This window comes from Peromyscus maniculatus, chromosome 5, assembly GCF_049852395.1.
Source record: "Peromyscus maniculatus bairdii isolate BWxNUB_F1_BW_parent chromosome 5, HU_Pman_BW_mat_3.1, whole genome shotgun sequence".
Lineage (NCBI taxonomy): Eukaryota > Metazoa > Chordata > Mammalia > Rodentia > Cricetidae > Peromyscus > Peromyscus maniculatus.
Genome location: NC_134856.1, coordinates 128,737,133 through 128,762,387, shown reverse-complemented (window position 1 = coordinate 128,762,387; position 25,255 = coordinate 128,737,133).

The following is a 25,255-nucleotide window of genomic DNA, read 5'->3' as shown; positions in this document are numbered from 1 at the left end:
TGATTGGATTTGAGGCCTGTATTATACAAAAGAATTAATTCTTGGTACTATGAATTTGGTCAAAAGCCCATGAGGAGGGCATAGGCCCTAGGGATGAACATATTAATGTTACTATTACGTTAGGAAATTGACACGTTGTCAAGCAGCCATCTAATGTTTATACTCATATATATTTGTGTTCCTCTCAACCTTGGGCAGAGGAGCTTCTCTTCTGCAGTGGACAGCAGTCAGTTAGAGACTTATACAGGTCAAAGGGCTGAGAATAAATAACTTCTGAGACAACTATATAAATCTTTCAAGGTTCAGAGAATAGAAGAGGGGGCATGAAGGATATAAGATTCAGAGGATGAGAAAGAATGCTGTAGAAAAACTGCCTCCTAGGCATGACATGGTCATTGCATCCACAAACTCAGTAATAGTAACCTGCACTTTACCTACACAAGGTGAAGTCAACAAAATCAGCCAACATTCAAGTGGGCAGTACTAATTGGACTCAGTGTGTCACAACAAATAGAGAATGTGAGTGGGGATGTGATATGTTGGGATGTCTAGAAGGAATGGAGAGAGAAGTTGGGGGAAACACAATCAAGATACAATGTAGACATGTATGAAGTTGTCAAAAAGTAAGTAAAAGGTATTCAGAAATAAGCTAAGCATTAGTGTCTTAAATGGCTATTAGTTACTTTTATTTATCTATAAACAAAACACTTGTTTATCTATAAACAAAATTAATGTTAGATAATGGTGTCATGGATTGAGCACATGGTTGAGTATGAGGCTTCTTGGACTCATTTTCTCAAGCAGAACACCATGGCAGCAGAAGCATGTGGCAGAGGAAGAAGCATCAAGACAGGAAGGAACAAAGGATCAGGTATAATCTCTAAGACATGACCCGGTAATCTACTTCCTCCATTTAGACCCCACCTCCTAAAGTTTTTAGCACCTCTCAAAATAGAATTATGATTTGGGAACCAAGATTTCGACATATTAGCCCATGGGGATCATTTTATATTCAAACCAGTAATATCTAATCATCATCCCCTGAAGGCTCACGAGCATCTCATATTACAAAAGAAATTTATCTATCAGCAAGATTGCCTTTAGTCCTAACAGTTCCTCTAATGCTAACACATTAGGCAAGGAAAGACAGAATGGAGCTAACACAGGAATGATACTTAGCAGGTAAACATTAACTCTTACAGCTCCGTGTTTAGAGTTTATAGTATATATTAGCAAGATCTGAACTCCAGTAGGCTTGAGTAGCCATACTCGATCCATAGTTTACATGGCTTCTGTGATGGTTTGAAAGAAAATGACCCCCAAAGGGAGTGGCTCTATTAGGAGACATGGCCTTATTGGAGGAAGTGTGTCACTATGGGGGTGAGTTTTGAGATTTCCTGTGCTCAGGGTACCACTCAGTGTCTCAGTCCACTTCCTATTGCCTGCAAGATGTAGGACTCTCTGCTACCAGTACCACATCTGTGTGCATGCAGCCAGGCTCCCCATCATGATGATAATGGACTGAACCTCTGAAATGGTAAGCATACCACCTGAATTAAATGTTTTCTTATAAAGTTATTATAATCATGGTGTCTCTTCACAGCAATGAAAACCCTAACTAAGATAGCTTCTTTCTTCAGTTGGATTTATATGTGGCCTGTAGCTTTCCTTGGCTGACATTCCATTGTCTGGTACTTCTGATATTCTGGGGTCTTGGTTACCTACAGGGATACCTAACTGGTTACACACTGCCTGTCCTCTATGACTCCCAATTTCTACCATCCAATATGCCTGAAAAACCCACATTGCATGGATACCACCAAGATCTGCTACCAACTAAGCCCATGGATAGATACACGGATGCAAAACCTTTCAAGTGCCTAGGTGGCTATATTCGGGTATCTAAGAACTCTTTCTCAAACTAGCCCTTTCACATGAGTTAAAGCTTTTACAGATTAATCTTGGGATTGGCCAGTTTCTCTAGTGCCCTACCAGCATCTTTCTTACTGTCTAGTGCAAAGTATTTGATTTCTTCTTAATCACAATCTTTTAAACAACCAACACTCTCCTTGTTTATGATGTGAACACAATTGTTTCTGACCAAATTGCACATTGCTCAAATCTTTGTACTCCAATTTTTCCTCCTAATTCTCACTCTAAAAAGAACTAAAAGCAGCGAGCAATTTCCATATCACACCTTGGATACTAAACTATCTTGAATCTTTTTCCAAATTAATTAGTCCATTACATTTAAATTAGGCCTCACTCAAAATCTTAGGGCACAGTAAAGTGTAGATGAATTCTTTACCAGAGTAGAACATGAAACACCTCTATCTAAATTTCTAACAGTCTTCACACACATCTAAGCCTCATTATCCTGGCCCCCACTCTCTGAATTCCCCTCGACATTCTTGTCTTCTGAGCTCACATCAGAACCATGCATGAAGAATTGCTTAAAACATTCTAGGGCTTCTCCCCAACCCCTTGCCAACTGTGACAGGCAGGAGAGCTGGCCTCAGGGGCATGAGAATGGAAGAGCTGGCCCTGTCCCTTATCAACTGCAGCAATCATACACCTCACAGGGGCAAAACGGTAGAGCTGGCCCTGGTGGTGTGAGGGCCAGTGAGCCAGACCTCAGGGCATAAGAGCAGGAGAACTGGACCTGCTGCTTGCTGCCTGCTGCATTGGGTGAGCTGGCTGAGACAGTGCTGGAGAGCTCACCCTGTGGTGACCTAATGGAAAGCTAATGTGCTGACCAATTCAGCTACCACCCAGACCCAGAACCAGGGCTATGGGCTAGCCTACCCCAACATTCACCTCATCTATGACCTGCTGGAGTATGTGAAGGGGCTGGATCTGAAGATCCAAAGCTACAGGATCACCATGACACAGGACAATAGCATATCCAGGAGGAGTCTCATTGAGGGCCCAGTATCAATAGGGTAGCAAAAGCCAGAGGCCTCCAGCCAGACCAATGGTCCATTGAAATGAACACTTAAAAATAAAGATGCATGGACTAAGTGGTATACTGTGTGATTCACTGTGTCACACTCCAGCTTCCACGCCAAGATTCATCCTTTCTTTCTTTCTTTCTTTCTTTCTTTCTTTCTTTCTTTCTTTCTTTCTTTCTTTCTTTCTTTCTCTCTCTCTCTCTCTCTCTCTCTCTCTCTCTCTCTCTCTCTCTTCTATCTCTCTCTTTCTCTTGTTTGTTTTGGGTTTTTTGTTTTATTTTTCAGCTATACTTTTAAATTTTGTTTTGTTTTGTTTGGGGGGGGGGTTGCAAGAGCAGAGGGCCAGGCCAAGGGACAGGTAGATGAGTAGGATCAGAATGTGTGATATGAAATCCACAAAGAATCAATAAAAAGTTTTTTTAAAAAAAATTCTAGGGCTTATCTAGACACCTTCTCCAAACTCCTGCCACAAAAGGGTATTCCCAGGAGTGAACAGAAACATCTCCAGATATTGTTCTCCAGATAGATATGAATAACTATCAATGAAATAATTATAAATTTGTCTTGATATTTGCTCATCTTCTCCAGCACATTGAACCAATCGTACCCTTCTTTGATGGTATTGTCATAATCAATGGATTTTCATATTTCATAAAAATTTTAGACATTGGCTAAAAGATTTCCTATCATTAAAAAGCAACAATCATATTCTCTATTTGCCAAAGAAAGTGTTAGTTTGAATACATGTTTGGATAGGTTCTTTAAAAAACTATAATAAATAAATAAATAAATAAATAAATAAATAAATACATAAATACATAAATACATAAAATAATAAATAAAATAATAATAATAAAATAAAATTGAGACATTTGTGTTCAAAAGTGCCAGATGATTCAGTGTTTCAATTTTTCTATTGATACATAACAAGTTAACCCACGAATTAGTAGTTTAGACTAACTACCAATTAGAAACTGCTTTGGGGGGTTCAGATACACAAAAAGAACTTGACTGAGAGCTCTGTCTTAAACCCGTGTGCAACCACCAATAATAGTGACTGAGTCTACAAAGCCTACTTCAAGTTTGCTTTTTACCAGTAGGTAACACTCAGTCTCTCTCTCTCTCTCTCTCTCTCTCTCTCTCTCTCTCTCTCTCTCTCTCTCTCTCTCCATCATCTGGAGTAAATCCATGCTTCTCCCATGATGTTGGCTTATCGGAAAGAAAAAATCTATGTCCTGAACTGGCACACTGACGGACTGCCAGTTCCAGCGGATGGACTTTGTAAAGGTAATTTCCATTGGCTTGTGCTGTCCCACAGCAGCTAACTTATTTCATAATGCCAAAGGACTCACAGCACTTTCCAGGTCAACAGGGTAAAGAAATGCAGCCCCACTGGTGGGACTGCAGCAAGACCACAATGCAGAGGAGCTAGCTGGGTGAGAGACATTATTGCTCTTGTCTTTGTCAATTAGAATCCACCATAATCTAAGATCTCACCCTGCCAGTGTTTCATCATCCATGAATCCTGAGCAAAATAATTCTTCTCATTTTTAAATATTTTTTTAGAGTGGGTGTGTGGGAGGAGGGGTGCCAAAAGAGACCAGAAAAGAGTGCTGACCCTTTGGAGCTGGAGTTACAGATGGTCATGAGCCACTCAGTGTGGGAGCTTGGAGCTGAACACCAGGCCTCTGTAAAAAGCATCCAGTTTTCTGAACTGCTGAGCAATTTTTCCAGCCCCAGTGATTTTTGACTGAAACAACACAGGAATTTTAGGGGTCACTTATGTATACTATCATATCATCTGTAAATAATGATACTTTGACTTCTTCCTTTCCAATTTGTATCCCCTTGATTTCCTTTAATTGTCTTATTGCTCTAGCTAGAACTTCAAGTATTATGCTGAATAGATATGAAGAGAGTGGACAACCTTGTCTTCTTCCTGATTTTAGTGAAATCACTTTGAGTTTCTCTCCATTGATATTGGCTGTATATTGCTTTTATTATGTTTAGGTATGTTCCTTGTATCCCTGAACTCTACAAGACTTTTTCTTTTTAGTCATGAAGGGATGTTGGATTTTGTCAAAGGCTTTTTCAGCATCTAATGAGATGATTATGTATTTTTTCTTTCAAATTGTTTATGTGGTGGATTACATTGACAGATTTTCTATGTTGAAAAATCCCTGCATCTCTGGGATGAAGCTTACTTGATCACAGTGAATGATCTTTTTTATGTATTCTTAGATTTGATTCCTAAGTATTTTATTGAGTATTTTTGTATCAATATTTATCAGAGAAATTGGTCTATAATCCTTTTATTTTTGAGTCTTTGTGTGGTTTGGATATTAGGGTGACTGTGGCCTCATAAAAAGAATTTGACAATGTTCCTTCTGTCTCTATTTTGTGGAATACTTTAAGGAGTGTTGGTTTTAACTCTTCTTTGAAAGTTTGGTAGAATTCTGTGCTAAAACTATCCAGTCTTGGGCTTTTTTTGTTGGTAGCTTTTAATGACTACTTCTATTTCCTTAGGGATTATAGGTCTATTTAAATTGTTTATCTGATCTTGGTTTAATTTTGGTATGTGGTACCTATCAAGATATTTGTCCATTTGTTTTACATTTTCCAATTTTGTGGAGTACAGGTTTTTGAAATATGACCTAATGATTCTTTGGGTTTCCTCAGTGTCTGTTGTTATGTCTCTCCTCTTTTTGTTTTTGATTTTGTTAATTTTGATATTCCCTTTCTCTGCTTTTAGTTATTTTAGATAAGGGTTTGTCTATCTTGTTGATTTTCTCAAGAACCAACTCTTTGTTTCACTGATTCTTTGCATTGTTTCTATTTTATCAATTTCAGCCCTCAGTTTGATTATTTCCTGCCATCTACTCCTCTTGGGTGTATTTGTTTCCTTTTGTTCTAGAACTTTTAGATATGCTATTAATCTGCTAGTGTGAGATTTCTCCAAATTCTTTATGCAGGTATTTAATGCTACAAATATTCCTCTTAGCACTGCTTTCATTGTGTTCCATAAGTTTGGGTATGAAAGACCTATATGACAAGAACTTCAAGTCTTTGAAGAAAGAAATTGGAGAAAATATCAGAGGCTACAGAAATATCAGAAGCCTACAGAAAATATCAGAAGAATGTGCTGGGGTAAGAGTGGTACAGAGATTACGGAAGTGGCCAACCAACAACTATGACTCATCCAGCCTGAGACCCATGCCATGAGAGCACTGCCTGGAGCACCAGGACCCAGAGGTCGGATAGCTCAGAGACCTAGAATAGAGCCAAACACGACTGGAGAAAAAAAAATGTAATGTAATGATGCTTAACATACTGTGCTATACTTATAGACTGATGTCTAGCCCAATTGTCATCAGAGAAGCTTCATCCCGCAACTGATGGAAACAGATGCAGACCCACAGACAAAGATTAGGCTGAGCTTGGGGAATCCTGCTGAAGAGAGGGAGGAAGATTGTAGGAGCCAAAATGGTCAAGGACACTCCACGAAAACTCATAGAATCATCTAACCTGGGCTCATAGGAGCTAACAGATTCTGAATCAACAACCAGGAAGCTTGTATGGAATTGCATTAGGTCTTTCTACATATATGTGACAGTTGGGTAGCTTTGTCTTCTTGTGGAACTCCTAAATTCTTGTGGAACAGTGGGAGCAGGGGCTGTCTCTGACTCTTTTACTGGCTTTTGGGACCCTACTCCTCATACTAGGTTGCCTTGCCCAGCCTTAATACAAGGGGAGGTGCTTAGTCTTACTGCAACTTGATATACCATGTTTGGCTGATATCCATGGGAGATATGCCCTTTTCTGAACAGAAACAGAGTAATCTATGGTGGGGGTGCAGAGGGGATATGGGGGGAGATACTAGGAGGAGAGGAGGGAGGGGAAACTGCAGTCAAAATGAAAAATAAATGAATTTTTTAAAAAACAGAGTTCCGGTTTGGATCCTTAGATTGTAAAGAATGAAGCTTCACTCAAGTTCTGTTAAAAAACACAACTCTTATAGGAGAATACAACAGATTGATACTAGACAAAGAGGAACTAAGCTATGTCTTCCCCTCAGGGCCTTTTGTGAAAGATAGGAACATGTGGTCTTCCATGTGCTTGCAAGTCTGAATAGATTATTGTTCTAGTCCCTCCTATGAGGGGCAGTCTTTGTCTCTGTGGGTCTAACAGTTCTGATCTATAGTTACACACACGTCTTATTTCCAGATTAAAACTCTACACAACACCAACTCATCCTTGTCCCTGCAGTCCATCACCTCTTTTCAACGTACATGCAACTCCGGTCACCCCCAACATTACACCCGTTTTTCTAATCAGCTGTTATGATTAAAGGATACATAAGATGCTATTGAAGTCAAGGATGACATCACTAGGTATTGGGGTGGGGGGGGGCAACTTAAAGGTATAATGATCATGAGCGATGTGACTAAATTATCTCCACAGTCATTCCAGTTCCAGTGTATGGATTTGGTAAAGGTAATTTCCATTAGCTTGTGCTGTGCCACAATAGCTAACTCGTCCCATAATGCCTTACAGAGTGGTTGGAGGAAAAAAGTGAAGACAACAAGGGCTGCTGAGCAGCTTCCATCCCCTAGGGAGAAAAAAGAGTGCTTCAGGGACCCAGCCTAATTTCCCGCAGCCATTCTATTATCCTAGCTGTATCTGTGGTTTCTATTAACCCCTCTGTGCTATTGATCAGCCTGGTCACAATGAAAGAGCTTTATTGAATTCCAAGTAATGGAAACTCATTACATGGCCTAGATAATTAATTACCAATTCTTTCCTTTTAGTGAAATTGAAACTGGCTGTGGAGAAGAAGCTGAGTGAGCCCACTAATGTAGGCTGTTTGAAGCTTTATTTAATGCCTGTGAGGGGACCCTCTACACTGGCCTTGGAGATGTGTTTGATGTACTACAGACCCTTGATGCAACCCAAGCACTTCCCTTCAAAATAAACTGCCTCTCCAAATGGGATCAATTGAAAGGATGAGGCACTTAAGCCACACAAAGCAAAAATAGCCAAACAAAAACACAAATCATATAAGGGAATGAAAGCAAGACATCACTTAACTGAGACTTTTAAACCAGGTCATCAGAAATGCTTTTTGCAAACCACTTTATAAGTCAGAAGTAAGAAGTGGATTCAAGCCTTCAATCTCCTTCTAGTCTCCTTGCCCTGAGTTACTGGCCAGGCACCAGGAGCTGTCCATTACAAAGAACTCACAGCATCAGTGCTGGGTGGACTGAAAACCAGAGAGGAAGTTCCTGACCATATTTGGCAATGACTGAAGCCCTGCTCTGTGCTAGACCATGAGCTAGCTCATTTGCGCACACCATTTCTTCTTATCCAGGGGTCCTAGATCCATGATTTGACTCAGGACAAACAAAAAATATTTGGGAAAGAAACTGTGTAGCCTAAGCAGATACATACTTATTTTTCATGCTATTACTCTTCAGACTATAGACCATGACAATTATTTCCATTGCATTTGGTATTATAAATAATCTAGATATGCTTTACAATACACAGGAGAGCTGTGTCCTACTATACAATTTTACCTAAGGGACTTTAACATAGGCAGGCTTTGTTAGCCATAAGGAGTTGTATTAGTTACTTTGTAACAATGCCTGACAGAAACAACTTCAAGAAGAAACAATTAGATTCAATCAGCCACAGTGAGGAAGGGAGGGCAGAGCCGCCTAGACCCTGTCACCAGGACCATGAGACAAAGGCTGTTCACACTGGGGTGAGTCAGGAGTCAGAGAGGACCAGAATCTACCTTCCAGGGCCTTCCCCTAGTATCCTACTCGGGACAACTAGGCCACACCTCTTAAAGGTTTCACAGATGCCCTCCTCCACTGAAAAATAGCATAGTCCTCTGGTGACAGGAATTCAAATCATGAGTCTGTAAGAGACATTTGACAGTTGAACCATAGCAAGACTCCTGGAACCAGCCCACCTGAGAACTCTCTATATGTACCATTTGATTCTTACTGCAGACAGTACAAGCTAGATACTAGACAGTTACTTTTTTATACTACTTTTGTTCTGTGACAAAACATGCTGACCAAAAGCAATTAAGGAAGAAAGGGTTTATCTCGGCTTACACTTCCAGAGGGATGGGGTTCATGCAGCAAGGACAGTGTCACATGGCAGCAGGAACAGGAAGCTGGTTGATCATATTCTATCTTCACACGGGAGGCAGAGGCAGAACACAGAAAGTATGACAATGATATAACCATCAGTGTCCACCTCAGTGATGAACTGCCTCCAGGAAGGCTCCACCTTCTAAAGGTTCCATAATCTTTCCAAACAGCACCACACACTAGAGTCCAAGTATTCCAATACACGAGCCTGGCAGAGACACTTCTCATTCAAACCACCACATATATCTTACTCATTTGAAGGTAAAGATAATTTCACTTAATCAAACTAGCCAAGGTCATAGAGATACAAACCTGGAAATACAAGTGTACATCTGCCTGTTTAAGCCCACTCCATCCAAATATCTTATGCTGTGTTCTCCAGCAGTAATGTAATAAAAAAAACAAATTCATTTCAAAACCATCTACAGAAATCATAAAAAATTATCTCATACAAAGATGAAATTTAACATGGAAAAGACAATGATTACAGCTACAGTATCAGATGAAATTGTTCTGATATTTGCATCAGCACCATATCCTGTCTTTATGACAACTGGTATCCATATGAAACATCATGGTAATCTGTATATTGTAGAATATGGTCCTAAGATATTTGAAACCTGGATGTCAAGTATAAAGCCTAGAAAGAGTGAACAATCACAACACAATAATAAACCTTCAGACTCAAAACCATAGTGCTCTGTGGTTCCATTTATAGACAACTCAAGGAAAGGAACAACCTTTAGATATGAATCTGTAGATCTGTACACACAATGTTCATACATTTTACTGAGTGTACAACAAGCCTCAATTTAAATATATTATATATTACAGATGTAGAATATATTTATATTATATATTAAATACATTTAAATTGAGGTCTACAACATATTGCAAATATATACATAATTGCAATGCATATAATTGATGCAGGCACACACATACACACATACACACACACACACACACACACACACACACACACACACGAACAGGTATCAAATCTAAGTATTTCAAGCTCAGTAAAGTTTTCGTAGACAGCTAAGAAAGGAAAGTGCTAATATAGAGTTGATGGCTTCTTTGGCCCCTATTTTTCTTAATCTAGAATAGTTAATTTGCAAATTTCCACAAATGCATGAATTTTTCCTTAAGCTCCTTAAGTTATCCATATGCTGCTTTCTACTTCATGTAAATAAAATCGTAGGTATGTACTGCATGGTGCCAAGCTTCTTGTTAGTTAGCTTCCAGTGTCTATGACAAATACCTAAGATAACCAATTCATAATGATTAAAGGCTTTATTTTGGCTTATACTTTTGCAAGTTCTAGTTCTCAGTTAGTTGAATCCATTGCTTTGGGCCCTGTGGTAAGGCAGAAGGTTAAAATAAGCTAAGGCCTTAAGAGTCCTGGTACCACAGCTGAGAGCTGTTCCTGTATCCATCCCTTCCCCGCCATGATGAACTGTATACCCAGGTCATGAGCCAAAATGAACTGCCCTCTTTAAGTAGCTTCTTGTTAGGTATTCAGTCATATCTTAGTTAGGGTTACTATTGCTGTGATGAAACATGGCCAAAAAGCAAGTTGCAGAGAAAAGGGTTTATTTGACTTAACCTTTTATATCACTGTTCATCATCAGAGGAAGTCAAGACAGGAGCTCAAACAGAACAGGAACATGGAGGCAGGAGTGGATGCAGAGGCCATGGAGGAGTGCTGCTTACTGGCTTGCTCCTCATGGCTTGCTCAGCCTGCTTTCTTGTAGAACCCAGGACCACCAGGCCAGGGATGGCATCACCTATAATGTCCTGGGCCCTCCACATACAGGCTTGCCTACAATGCAATCTTATGGAGGCATTTTCTCACTTGAGGATCCCTCCTTTCAGATAACTCTAACTTGTGTCAAGTTGACATAAGACCAGCCAGCACAACTGACCCCTTTTCAACTTGACACACAAATACATCACTACTAAGCCATAACCCTTTATTTCTTATTTACCTCTAAGATCTCACATTAAAATCATAAATAACTTTTAAAGATCCACAGTCTTTACAAAATCAAATACATCAGAATTTCAGTCCCTTTAAAATACCTAATCACTTTTAAAATCCAAAGTCTTTTAAAATTCAAAGTGTCTCAACTGTGGGCTCCAGTAAAATAAAAAATAAATTAAATACTTTGTTACTTCAAGAGGGAAGAACCAGGGCACAGTCACAATCTGAACAAAGCAAAAACAAAATCCCATCATTATAACAAAACACCCAATATCTGGGATCCACTCATGATCTTCTGGGCTCCTCCAAAAAGCTTGGTTCACTTCTCCAGCTCTGCCCTCTGTAGTACACACAGCTGTCTTCTAGACTCCAGCTGGCTCCACTGCTGCTGCTGTTCTTGGTGGTCTTCCCATGGTGCTGGCATCTCCAAAATGCTGGCGTCTTCTGCTGACCCTGGGCTGCACTTTCACCAATAGCCTCTCCTAGACTCTCTTCATGATGCCAAGTCTCAACTTCTCTGCATGATCCCTTCAGTCCTGGGTCTTCAACTGCCACTGAGGCTGCACCTTCACCAACGGCCTCTCCTGGCCTCTCACAGTGCCAAGCCTCAGCTGCTCTCCGTGACCCCTTCATGCCTTCAAAAACCAGTACCATCTGGGTGACTCTTACACTATCATGTTCTACTGCCAGCTCAAGGTATAACCTTGGCTACCTCAGAACATAGATTCTGTGTCCTCTCAAGAAACACTTCCCAGAAGATTTCAACTCAATAATGCTGGTCTCAATCACTACCATTTTCTTAGCTCCAGCTGACCAGCATTAAGTATCCCAGCAAAGCAAAGGTTTCACACTAGTAGTTCTGGTCTCTTGTTAATCACAGCCAATTCTTCAGCCTCAGCTAACAAGAACCACAGTTTCTTCACACAAAAAGCCTGGTAGTCTTTGCTTCTGTCTGGAATTTCACAAGCCATGTCTCCATCATCCGCACTACTCTCAACACTCAGTGACTTTCCTGGTCCAAAGTTCCAAAATCCTTCCACAGTCCTCCCAAAACAACAGCATGGTCAGGTCTGTCACAGCAATACCCCACTATGCTGGTACCAACTTGTCTTAGTTAGGTTTCTATTGCTGTGAAGAAAGACCATGACTAAAAAGTAAGTTATAAAGGAGAGGGTTTATTTGACTTATACTTCCATATCACTGTTCATCATCAAAAGAAGTCAGAACAGGAACTCAAACAGAGCAGGAATCTGGAGTCAGGAGAGGTGATGCTTGCTGGCTTGCTCCAGCCTGCTTTCTTATAGAACTCAGGACCACCACTCCAGTGGTGGCACCATCAATCACTAAGTAAGAAAATGTCCTACAGCTGGATCTTATGGAGGCATTTTTCTCAATTGAGACTCCCTCCTTTCAGATAACTCTAGCTTGTGTCAAATTGATATAAGACTAGCCAGAACAAGTCACAGCAGTGAGAAATTAGTAAAACAGCTGTACCACGAATCTTAAATGGTCTTATTAATAAAAACAAACTCAGAGGCAGGTATGGGGTGAACGCTGAAAGATCAGAGAAACAGAACCAGCCACAGCTACATCACCTTGCCAATTCCTCAGCTGATCCTGTTTCCTCAGACTGGAAACATCTGTGTCCTCATCCGAATGGATCTCAGCTGAACTGCTGCTAAAAGCCTAAGAGGTTAACCTGCTCTAGTTCCTGGTTTTCATGCCTTATATACCTTTCTGCTTTCTGCCATCACTTCCTGGCATTAAAGGCTCTTGTTACCACTCCTGGCTGTTTCCAGTGTGGCTTTGAATTCAGAGATCCAAAAGGATCTCTGCCTCTAGAATGCTAGGATTAAAGGCATGTGTGCCACCATTTTCTGGCCTGTATATCTAGTGGCTGTTCTGTTCTCTGACCCCAGATAAGTTTATTAGGGTGCACAATATTTTGGGGAACACAATATCACCACAAACAGCTTCTGTGTATGCTGGGCAGGAAGCCTTTTGCTGGACATCAATAAAATGGGAAGGGCATGCAGCAAAGCAAGGCTGTGCACCTTGTGGTCAGAAAGCCAAAGGAAGACAGGATGAGGGTTCCACTGCTCCCATAAAGACACGCTTCTAATAACCTTCTCCTACCCACTTCATAAACCTCTCAATGGTGACAAGCTGAGAATAGGCTGCTTACCATGCTGGCTTTGAGCAGGCTTCTTTCACTGAACATAATTGAAGAATGCAGTATGGTAGCCTACACCAAAGAATGGGAAAACACACCAACATACTGTCAATGTATTTATTGGTTCATGGTTCAGATTTAAGTCACTACAGCCCACAAAATTTTTTTTTACAGAACAACTTTTAAAAGTAAATGCCAGGTTTCTCCATAGGAATTCTCTGCTCTTAAGAACACTGGAGCTGCTCCAACTTAAAATATCACTATTTTCCACTTGCTGAAATTTAAAGCTAAAATTTGCCCTCATTCCTCAACACTCATTCATTTTCTTCTTGACTTTATTTTAGTCTTAATTCTCCGTGTGTATGCACATGGGTGCAGGTGCCTGCAGAGGCCAGCAGAGGGCATCAGAGCTCCTGGAGCTAGAGTTAAAGGCAGGTAGGGGTGGCCTGATGAGTTTGGGTCCTTTGCAAGAGCTGTACCTGCTCTTAACCTCTGAGCCATCTCTCCAGGCCCTACTCATTCATTTTTATCTTAATTCTATCTTTAGTTTCTCTATTTTTCCAATTCTGTCATTTCTTAGCCCCCTACCACCACCACCACCACCACCCAGCAATGTTTGCCATATATATTAGGAACAAGTACTATTGGAATAAGAAGTAACAAAGAAAAGAACCTCCTATCATTAAATTCTGCACTGGGAGCAAGTGTCAGCTGCTGGAGCAATCAGAAGTTCCTCATACTACCTCCCAATTTCAAATCTGGGTGAGCTACTTTAAAAGTCTGAGGAAAATATCACTTTCAAACTCTTTGAAGTTATCATTAAATTACTGTATAGAATAACAAATAAAAAATATTAAAGCAAGGGATTTTTTTTTAGATTTGTGTGTATGTATGTGGTAAGGCAGAGAAATGTAATTATTACCGCAATACTTTTCTAGATGAGTGTTTTATTGCTAAACTTTAAGGGACAGATTTTTCCAATGTTCTTGATGCAATTTGATAAGTTTTGTGATTTTTTTCCCCTTTGACAAGAAAATAAAATTCTTAAATTTGCAATTTTAAAAGAACATTAAATTATCAAAACTTCTGCCCACCTGCATTTATAACATAATTTTCTCTTTAAAAAAAACTAAACTATGATAGGGCTGAAGAAATAACTTGATGGTGCTGTGCTTATCTACATGAACAAGGCTCTGAGTTCAATCTCCAGCATCACAGAAAAAAAAATGGTGATAGTCATTTGTAAATGATACAAAACTGTTGTAAATATTCTGGGGTTTTTTTTGTTAATTCCTTGAGAATTTCATACAATGCATTTTGATTATGTTCATCTACCTCTCCATCTCCTCCATACCCTTCCAACTTTGTGTTCTCACTTATTTGAAACCCACCAAGTCCCATTAGTGCTACTTATATAGTCTTGGCTGTGTGACCATTTACTGCACTGTTACACCTACCAAAGACCACAAAGCTAACTCTCCTTCTCCTGGCAGCTATCAATTACTGATAAGGCTTTCTGATATTTGGACTATTCCCACACCACCAGTGGATTCTCCACTATCATGAGATCCCATTCTATGATCAGTAAGTAGATGTCAAGTATGAAAATGACAATTTGATTGTATTTCAAAAGCAAACACATCACAAGAGCAAAATGTTTTCCATTTTCAAAACTCCCAGGATGTTCTGCCACTCTCTCTGTTCCTCATCTCCTTCCATGACAGTTTCAGGCTCTAAGAATTAAGTCCTGGAGCTGTCCAACCGTGGTTATCCAGTGTGTGACAATATTGTAAATGTGAATGTAACTTACAAAGGGTGTGAATTGTGTTGCAAGATTGAGGCCACATCAATAGCCCCAGTAAATGATGCAAATATACTCCTTCTCTTAGTGAGAAAAAAGGATATGCCAACCTGTACTTGGATCACACAGAATCTGAAAGATGAGGCAGCTAATATTTGACTTACCTGGATATTGGGGTGGGGTGGGACACTTTCTTCATTACTAATGTATTGGATAGCATTGTAGTCAGTATTTATTCCTTCAACTGGATCTTGAGATTATTTCATTCTTTAATTTAACTAAAACATCCTCAGGAAAATTCAACTTTGCTTGGATGAATTCCAATCATCATAAATCTTCAACAAGCCAACTTATGAATATTTAGCCTTCTCCTCTTTTCAAAAGCATCCAAACACAGATGAGAAGTCACAAAAATCACCCATAACAGGCATGATTATCAACACTAAAGAAATGTCAGCATCTACAGAGTTGAGATGTGAAATGTATTTAATATTTAAAAGACTCTAACAAGGTATGAACTTTCCCTTCAATTAATTATTGATCTCAGCTCTCTTCTCCTTTTCACTTAAAACTTTAAAACAAAGTGTCTCAAAAATTTTGAGTTTGGTACTGGAACATAAACTTAAGGTGTATTTAAGTATGAAAAGAGAGAAGATGTAACAATATGGGAAGAATGTACAACCAGCCTCCATTATCTTACATTTGATGTCGTGGGTACCATTGAGCAAACTCTAAATAACAACAAGCAAATTCTGTTGAAATGTTTGGCTAAATGGAACCAAAACAGTCACAGTTGACAATTTCATAAATACATTAATTAGAAGTGTCTCCAAATAGCATGTGATTTTGAATTATTAACATAAAACACTGCATTATAAATGACTGCAAATTGCATTCCTAGTGTTCTCCATGCTTAATTTATTATGCCGTAGGAAAATTTGCAAATTACCTCATGGTTTCAAACTCAATGGTGAGTTTTATATGTATATAGTTCCTTTAAAAATAAATCACAATATGCACACATGTCATCTGGTGTGTTATATAAGATATTAAAAGTTGGGTCAAAACCTGGCCAACTTTCCTTTCATGTGGATTATTTGCATTAGAGGTGATTTGTTTCACTTATGTCCTGCCCTGGTACATTCCTCTGTCCTATAGACACAACCCACCCACCATGTTCATGGTTTTACTAACTTCTCCAAAGCCTGGTCTCTTATCATTGAGTACTTCTTGATTCTCTATTTATAATACAGTAGATATTAACTGAAGATCTGGGGGTCGGGGCAGTTCACACCTGTGTTTCAAACCATACAAGGCTGGCTTATATAACTGCTTAGAATCTCTGTGGTTGTGGAGAGTTGGACTATTATAGGTCCAAAGCCATTTTCTTGGGCTGTCTCTAGCACCTTCTCAAATCATTCATTGCCCACTTCTGCATTTGAAATAGCATCCCTGTGACTACCAGGGAAATCTCTTTGGAATAGATTAACATACCAAACCAAAAACTAAGAATGTCATCATATAGCATCTGCAACCTGTCACAGAGATGTCCCTGCTGGGATATACGCCCACCTAATGTCCTTATCGGTACATTTTAGAAATACCTTGCTTGGTTTATGCCTTTCTTTTACTCTGTAACTGCAAATCCACATTAGACCACTATGTTTGGAGTAACCTGAATCTGTGTTCCTTGTCCATGTCACTCGTGTCTGGTCACTATTACTCCCTGAGAGGAGAGCTGTGGTTTTATATCAACATGGAAATTAAACCTTCTAAATATGCAAGAGCTGAGCATTTGGCTTAGCTTAACCTCACTGCATGCTGTCATCTACACTCCAAGGACAAGTTTTGAATATGCATAAAATAAGAAAATATTCACATATCTCAGTTTAACTATCTATATATCCTCATCTCAAATCTCTTCCTCTCTTGCATGATCTGATCTTTTACTTCACATTTATTGATTTGTTTAATCTTCTAGGTAAGCATGTTTCCATGAATTTCATTGGTGGATTTTTGGGTTGCTTTGGCTGTAGAATCTTACTGAGAAATAAAATTTAAATGCCAATAAATCCAAACTGTGCAGGGTAAGCTATAGAGACATTTGGAGAGCTAATACCATGCAAATATTTGAGTAGTTACAAAGTGACTTACTTTTAATTTAAATATAGGCATCCAAAGAATTGAAGGGCTGTAGGTTCCACTCCCCATTCCATGGAATACAGAGAAATGGATCTGCCCATATTTTCTATCAATATGGGTCATTGTCCTTAAAACGTTGTGCATCAATACATAAAGAGACCAACAGAAAAGGACCATGGCAAAATGGTGGCCTACAAGTGTTAGAAACATCCAGTTCAGAACAATCATTTGATTCCTTTGTTAAACAGATCATATTTAAAAGATTTTTGAGAGAAAAGCTCATGTATTCCAAATTGGCTTTCCTCTATAGCTGATGATGGACTTGAATGTCTGATCTCTTTCTTTTACCTCCTGAGTGCTGGAATTATGGATCTATAATACTACACTCAGTGTATGTAGTGCAAGGGATTGAACCCCAGGATTCCCTGTGTCAGACAGATACTCGTCAGCTGAGCTGTGTCTCCAACTCTATATACATTGAATCACATTATTTTAGAAAGACCTCAACCGTACACAAAGAACGATAAGCAACTGTAAAAAGCTGGGAATGGAAGATATAATCTTCCTAGGGAAGGGCTCACCAATTGCTTGTCCAGTGCCAAATGGTCATCTCTGAAAACATAAATACAGGTAGCATTATATGGACTGAACAGGTTATATTTAGGAATATATATATATATATATATATATATATATATATATATATATATTAGGCCTATACATATGTGCCTGCAATAACAATTAGAAAAAAGAGAAGAGGCTATGAATTTGAAGATGAGAGGAAGAGGTATATGGAAGAGTTTGGAGGGAGGAGAGAGAAGGGAAAAATGTAATTAAATTATAAACTCAACAGTAAAATAAAATAAGAAAAAAATGTCATATCAAAAAAATATGATGTTCACCACACTTGACTCTGCTGGTCTTCATGTGTCTGTGTTATCGGAAGCCTAGCTGAGCAGCTCCCCTGCTCTGGTTTTTTGATCCATTTCACCTAAGCTGTCACTATTCACCTTTTGCTTAAGAGTAAGAAGCAGCCTTTGACCATGGTCTGTCACAGGCTGTACACTCCAGCCCATCTCATTGGTGCTCAGCCATTGAAGCTCATAGACAACTAACAATAGGATGCTTTATCACTGATGATCAAGCTCTAGGTCATTCACCATCTTTGTGTAATAACAATTAGAAGATGAACTTAAAATAATCGTGACTTATGCCTTAAAATAAATGGTAGAAAAATGAATAAACAATACATAAATATAGGTGTATATAAACTAATAAAGTGTTTGAGGAGGGCAAAGGAAACACTCCATTTTGAAATAATGATATGGAAGTCTAAAGAGATAGCTAAGCAGGTAAGAGCACTTGCTGCTCTTGCAGAAGATGTGAGTTCAGTTCCTTACACCCACAATAGACTTCTGCTCATAACCACTTAAAACTCCAGTCCTAGGGGACACAATGTTCTCCTCTAGCCTCCATGGGTGCCTGTACACACACACATACACACACACACACACACACACACACACACACACACACACACACCATAGAGAAAGAACAATAGGCAGGAGGGAGCATGAAAACAAAATAAAGCTTTTTATATATAAAAAAAATCATATAAGATAGAAAGGATTTTATCTACAAACTGGTCCACAGAATGAATATCTCTGGGAGGGGGAAGTAAACTTAGAAAAGGTCTCTAAAAATCACCCAAACAAAAACAGATGTGAGAGAAATGGAATAAGGTAACCAAGAATCTCTCTCTCTCTCTCTCTCTCTCTCTCTCTCTCTCTCTCTCTCTCTCTCTCTCTCTCTCTCTCTCTCTCTCTCTCTCCCCCCCCCCGTGTGTGTGTGTGTGTGTGTGTGTGTGTGTGTGTGTGTGTGTGTATTTGGAGTCTCAAGTGCCTAAAACACAGAGTAAGGAATGTATCTCAAGTGATCATGTCAGAAATTTTCAAATTAACAAAAGAAAGTCATAAAAATAATTGGGATGAAGATCAATGGTAGAAAACTTACTTAGGGTTTGATTCTCAGTATCATACACACTCAAACACTAAAACAAAAAAATCTGTCTCTGAGAAACTTAAGTGTGCATACTTGTGCACATGCTCACAATATACACAAGTACAGGAAAAAAGAAATTTGAAGGTATCATTGAACCTTTACGACTGAGTTAAAATAAAGATTTCCAGGAAAATTAAATTTGGAAATAATTTGTTTCCTCTAGATACACAAGAATGCCAATAGTTCCTCAAGTAGTAAGAATCAAATTCTGCGTGGAAATGTAGACCTTCACAAACTAAGGAGTGCCATCAATTCCTAAAGTGGGGATACATAAAACTATTTAAATCCCAGTAGTTCCTACTATCAGATTATCACTTCTACATCCAAATCAGATGTTACTTTTAAGCAACTGGAAAAAAAAAAAAAGGCAGTAGTTAATTGTGTTGTAGTAAACAGAGAGGGTGCACAGACTTGCCTACATAATTTAATTTCCTGTTTTTAGAATTGACAGCATTATCAAACTGTTGGTTCTGAATTGATACTCAGACATTGGCCCCCTAATCTTAGCACACAAGCACTCTTAAAAGGAAATAATCTATCCTAACCAAACTTCTTAGTCCTCCACGCACTGCCTGGTGCTAAAGACTAAGATCAATTCTAATCAGTTCTAGTTTCAGCCACTTGGAGTGCTGTTTACAACCCTGTTGTTACACTAGCACCTATAAAGAAAGACATGTGTGTCTCAACTATACAAAGGATACTGATTTTTTTGCATGCTGGTTTTATGTTCTGCTAATTTGATGAAAGCATTTAAAAATCTTTTTCTGGTGGAATCTTACGAGCTGTTAAATATGGAATCAAACCATCTGCAAACAAAGATCGTTTTTCTGCCTTTCCTCTTTGTATGTCTTTTATTTCTCTCTGACCTTACTGTTGTAGCTAGCCTTCAAGAACCACACTGAATAAGAGTACGCACCCTCATCTGATCCCGGTTTTTAGAGGAAATGCTTTCAGTTTTTTCCCCATTAGTACAATATTGGGTTATAAGCTTGTCATCTATACCTTTTATTGTATGATATGATTCTTCTGTTCCTAGTTTCTTCAGGAATTTTATCATGAAGGGAGATGAAATTTTTTGAAATATTTTTTAATCTCTCTAATATTATTTTTAATGCTCATGTAATTTCTGTCCTTACACCTACTTATATGCTGTATTTATCTGCCTCTGTTGCACCAGCCTTGCATCCCTGACAAGAAACCATCCTGGCTGTGACTATGATCATCTGAATGTGATATTGAGTTCAGTTTGCAAGTGTTTTATTGTGAAATTTTGCATCCATGTTTATCAAAGGAGCTAGTTTAGTTTATAGTTCTTATAGTTCTGTATTTTTGTTTTATCCTTATCTGGCTGTGATACCAAGGTAATACTAGATGTGTAGAATGAGTTTGGCAGTATCCCCCTGCTCTGTTGTGTGGAGCACTTGGAGAAGAACTGGTGTTGTCTTGTCCTTAGAGGTTTGATAGAGCTCAGAAGTTAATCCCTCCAGTCCTAAATTTTCTTTAAGGAAAGGTTTTCAATTGTTGCTTTAGTGCATCACTTGTTAGGGGTCTACGTTGTTTATATCCTCTTGATTTAATTTGGGGGATTTATCAATTATTCCAGATTCTCCAGGGATTTTTACTACAAGCTTTCAAAATCTCCCTTAATGATTCTCTAGATTTTCTTGAAGTCTATTGTAATATCTATTTTTAATTTTCTTCATTTCAGTCTTCTGTCTTTCTTTCAGTTTATTTACTGAAATTTTTCATTTAAACTCCATGTATTTATATCCAACTGCTTGCTGTAAATCTAAATTTAAAATCACACACCTAAAAATCAAAAAATTCATAAATAAACATATTTTTGAACCCAAGGTTCTAATGAGAAAAGGATGTGATTATCTCCTTTATTCATTGATGGGTTTATCAGTTATTGCTTTGTATATATCAAATCATCTTTGCACCCCAGGGACAAATCTCAGAACAAATTATCCTTTTAATGACATTCTTAAATTTCAGCATTTATACATGAAAATTGGAATGTATTTTTAAATTAACATATGTTTGCATAAATATGTAAAATTGGAAAATGTTCAAATGTTCATCAGCTTGTAAGTTCCTTCTAAGTTTAACTGAATCTAACTTGTGGTATAGCTGTACTATATAATAACATCATCAATGGAAAGAAACAAATTCTCAGCATGTACACCACAGAGAAGACTAGATCTGAACAAAACGCATTAGGGAAGGTAAAAGAAACTAAATTCATAATCCATTATTGCATTTATGTAGCATTCTAAAGAGGACAGAGCTCTAGGAACAAAGGCAGGCCAGTGATAGGAAGGCTGTAGAGGTGAGAGAGGAGCTAATTACTAAGGGCAAAGGGATCATTTTTCTTAATAGACATTTTGATTAACATGGCATTTATATTACTGTGTATGTTTGTCAATGTTTTAGAATAATATACTAAAAATTAAATTTCATTGCATAAAATTTATGCCTCAGGAAAACTGATTTTAAAGGTTTAAACAAGACTAAAGGATGAAGTTAAAACCTTCCTAGAAAACAAATTTAAAATAATAAAGAGATCAAAACTAGAATTTCCATAGACTATAGGAGGGACAAAATGATCATTATAATTTAAAATAGTCTGAGAACTCCAAGTCCTCAATCTTCAGATACAAAGAATAAAATAAGACTTACTTCAACATGCCATTATGACTTCAGAGAGTCAGGAAACTGGAGAGAACATTGCTCCCATGGTTATAACAAAAAAATAGCTGTGTAAACTGCAAATTAATAACTTTTTATTGGACTCATTAAATAACTGAGTTTAGGATAAGCAACAAAACTGTTAAGAATAAAAAGACAGGGTACTACAGGGAGCACCAGAACTTAATCTTTGCTAACCTAGGGCTATCATATGAGCTAATAAGGAGGTACATCTACGATGCTTAATGAATTGCTGTAATCTGGGAATGCGCCAGAACACACAGATGAGAGCCACAGCCATGGGCAACTTTAGATTCCTGAAGCTTTTCCACACAAACTTTGTCATGCTATGGGATGGTCTGTATGTCAAATCGCTCTGATTGGTCAATAAATAAAACACTGATTGGCCAGTGGCTAGGCAGGAAGTATAGGCAGGACTAACAGAGAGAAGAAAATAAAGAATAGGAAGGAAGAAGGAGTCACTGCTAGCTGCCCCATGACAAGCAGCATGTGAAGATGTCGGTAAGCCACGAGCCACGTGGCAAGTGATACATTTATGGAAATGGATTAATTTAAGCTATAAGAACAGTTAGCAAGAAGCCTGCCACGGCCATACAGTTTGTACGCAATATAAGTCTCTGTGTTTACTTGGTTGGGTCTGAGCTGCTGTGGGACTGGCGGGTTAGAGAGATTTGTCCTGATTGTGGGCCAGGCAGGACCAGAAAAACTCGAGCTACATTGTCAGACCCTTACAAGAAAGACTGGATAATGGAAAATGGGAAAACTTTCCTCAGAGTTGATTAAAGAAGGACGTCAACAGCCACAGCTGAAACCCCCGTAAGTTCATCCGCTCTACCTTCCCATCTGAGTGCCTGAATGTGCTCTGTGTTTTTGGCCCTCCCAAAAAAGAAAATGGAAGCTGGGCGGTGGTGGTGCACACCTTTAATCCCAGCACTTGGGAGGTAGAGGCAGGTGGATCTCTGTGAGTTTGAAACCAGCCTGTTTATAAAGCAAGTTTCAGGAAAGGTGCAAAGCTACACAGAGAAACCCTGTCTCGAAAAACCAAAAAATAAAAAATAAAAAAAATAAAGAAAGAAAATGGAAAATTAACTAGAAAAGTGAGTCCAAGGAGGCATTTTTAAAACTATATAGCAAAATGCTTCTGTTGGTGAAATATTCTAGAAGAAAAAATCATATAGAAGATAAAAGGGATGATGTTGGAATGATCATCAAAGTAGAAAAACATTGGATTGTTTACATAATACAAGGCAATAAGTCAAGAGACAATGTCTGGAAGAGATTCATGCCAAGGGCCACTGAAACAATGACGGCAATCAGTATAGAAATGGTGAAGACCTAATTAAGAAAAAAAAGTGAGAAACAAATTTGGGTGCTAGCCGGGACTTAAAGCTCCATCTGTCACATCAGTCAATAAACACCATCAACAATTAATAAATCAAGGTCTGGCCAGATGGCCCAGAGGATGAAGACACTTGCCACCAAGCCTGAGAACATGAGTTTGATCCCTGGGTCCCATGTAGCAGGAGAGAATCTATCCCTGCAAGTTGTCCTATGATATCCATATGAGTCGTGGCAGGTGCATGAAATACACATATCAGCACAATTAGAAGTCAAGGATGGGCTCACCATCTTAGACAAAATATTTAAGAAAATAAGTAAAGCCATCATTTGCTTCATAAAAGCAGAATTAATAGAAAAGATAAGTCAGCTATTAATGAAGAATGTTTCTATCATATCTGAATTTTAGCCACATTAAAGTATTATCAAAACCACTGCTATGATAAACAATATATTTTTTAATTCACAGGCAATGCAATATTAGTAAAATGGAACAAATATTGCTAGGCTAATTTTTTATATTATTTTTTAAATGTCTACAATATATTTTGATCATGTTTCCCCCTCCTCCTTCTCCCAGATCCTTTGCAGCTCCCTACCTACCCAACTTCATATTCACTCTTATTCACTCTCTACTTGTACTCTCTCTCTCTCAAAAAAGCAAACAGCCACAAAAATGAAAATCAAACAACAAAAAAAGAATGCCAAAATAAAACACACACACACACACACACACACACAAAAAAAAAAAAAAAAAAAAAAAAAACCATGGAGTCCATTTTGTGTTGCCCACCTTCCCTTGGGCTCAGGACCTGCTTTTGAGTGTGGGTGATATATCCAGTGACATTCCACTGAAGAAAAATGATTTTCCTTTTGACAGCAACTATCAATTGCAAGTAGCTTTGTGGTTAAGGATGGAACCCCATGTACCCTTCCTCTTCTTAGTACTGGGACCCCATCTGACTTGAACCTGTGAGTTCATATGTGCACCAATGCCACTGTGTCCAGAAGACAGTATTTCACTGGAGTTGCCCATCACTTTGGGTTCTTATCATCTCTCTACCTCCTCTTCTGCATAGATGTTTGACCTTTGAGGGGAGGGGTTTAATGGAAATATCCCACTTAGGACTGAGTTCTCTAAGGTCTTTCATACTTCACTCTCTGCACACCATCCAGTTGTGGGTCTCTGTGTTGATTCCATCTACTGCAAGAAGAAACTTCTCTGATGAAGGTTGAGTAAGGCACTGATCTACAAATTGCATAACTGAAATTATGAAATTTTCCAAGCTAATTTCAAACAGCAGACATCAGAGCACTGAAAGTTATGAGGGACAAAGAAGGATGTTGTTGGATAAGCAAGTTGATTCTCCCCACAGAAACAACTAACCTGGGCTCATAGGATATCACAGGCTCTGGACCGACAACTAGAGAGGCTGCATGGGACTAGCCTAGGCCCTCTATATGTGTGTGACAGTTGTATAGTTTGATGTATATGTGGGACTCCTAGTGATGGGCGCACTAATGAACTAAGCACAGCCTAATGCTTTGCTTGGTTTCCAGGAATCAATTCCTCATACTGGGTTGCCTGGCCAAACCTTAATATAAGGGAAGGAGCTTGGTCCTCTCCTCAACTTAATATGCCATGCTTTGTTGACACTCATGGGAGACCTGCTCCTTTAAGAACAGAAACAGAGGAGGAGTGGAGGGAGCAAAAGGGTGGGAGGAGGAAGGAGGGGAAACTGCAGTCAGTCAGGATGTAAAATAAATGAACAAGTTTAAATGAAAATGAGGAGGAGGAAGAGGAAGAGGAGAAAAGAAGAAGTCAGTTCTCCAAGACATTGTAACAATCTTTAATGGGTATGTAAAAGAATTCTAATACAAAGGCAAAAACTGATAACCCTGCAAAGAGAAACCGATGATAAAATA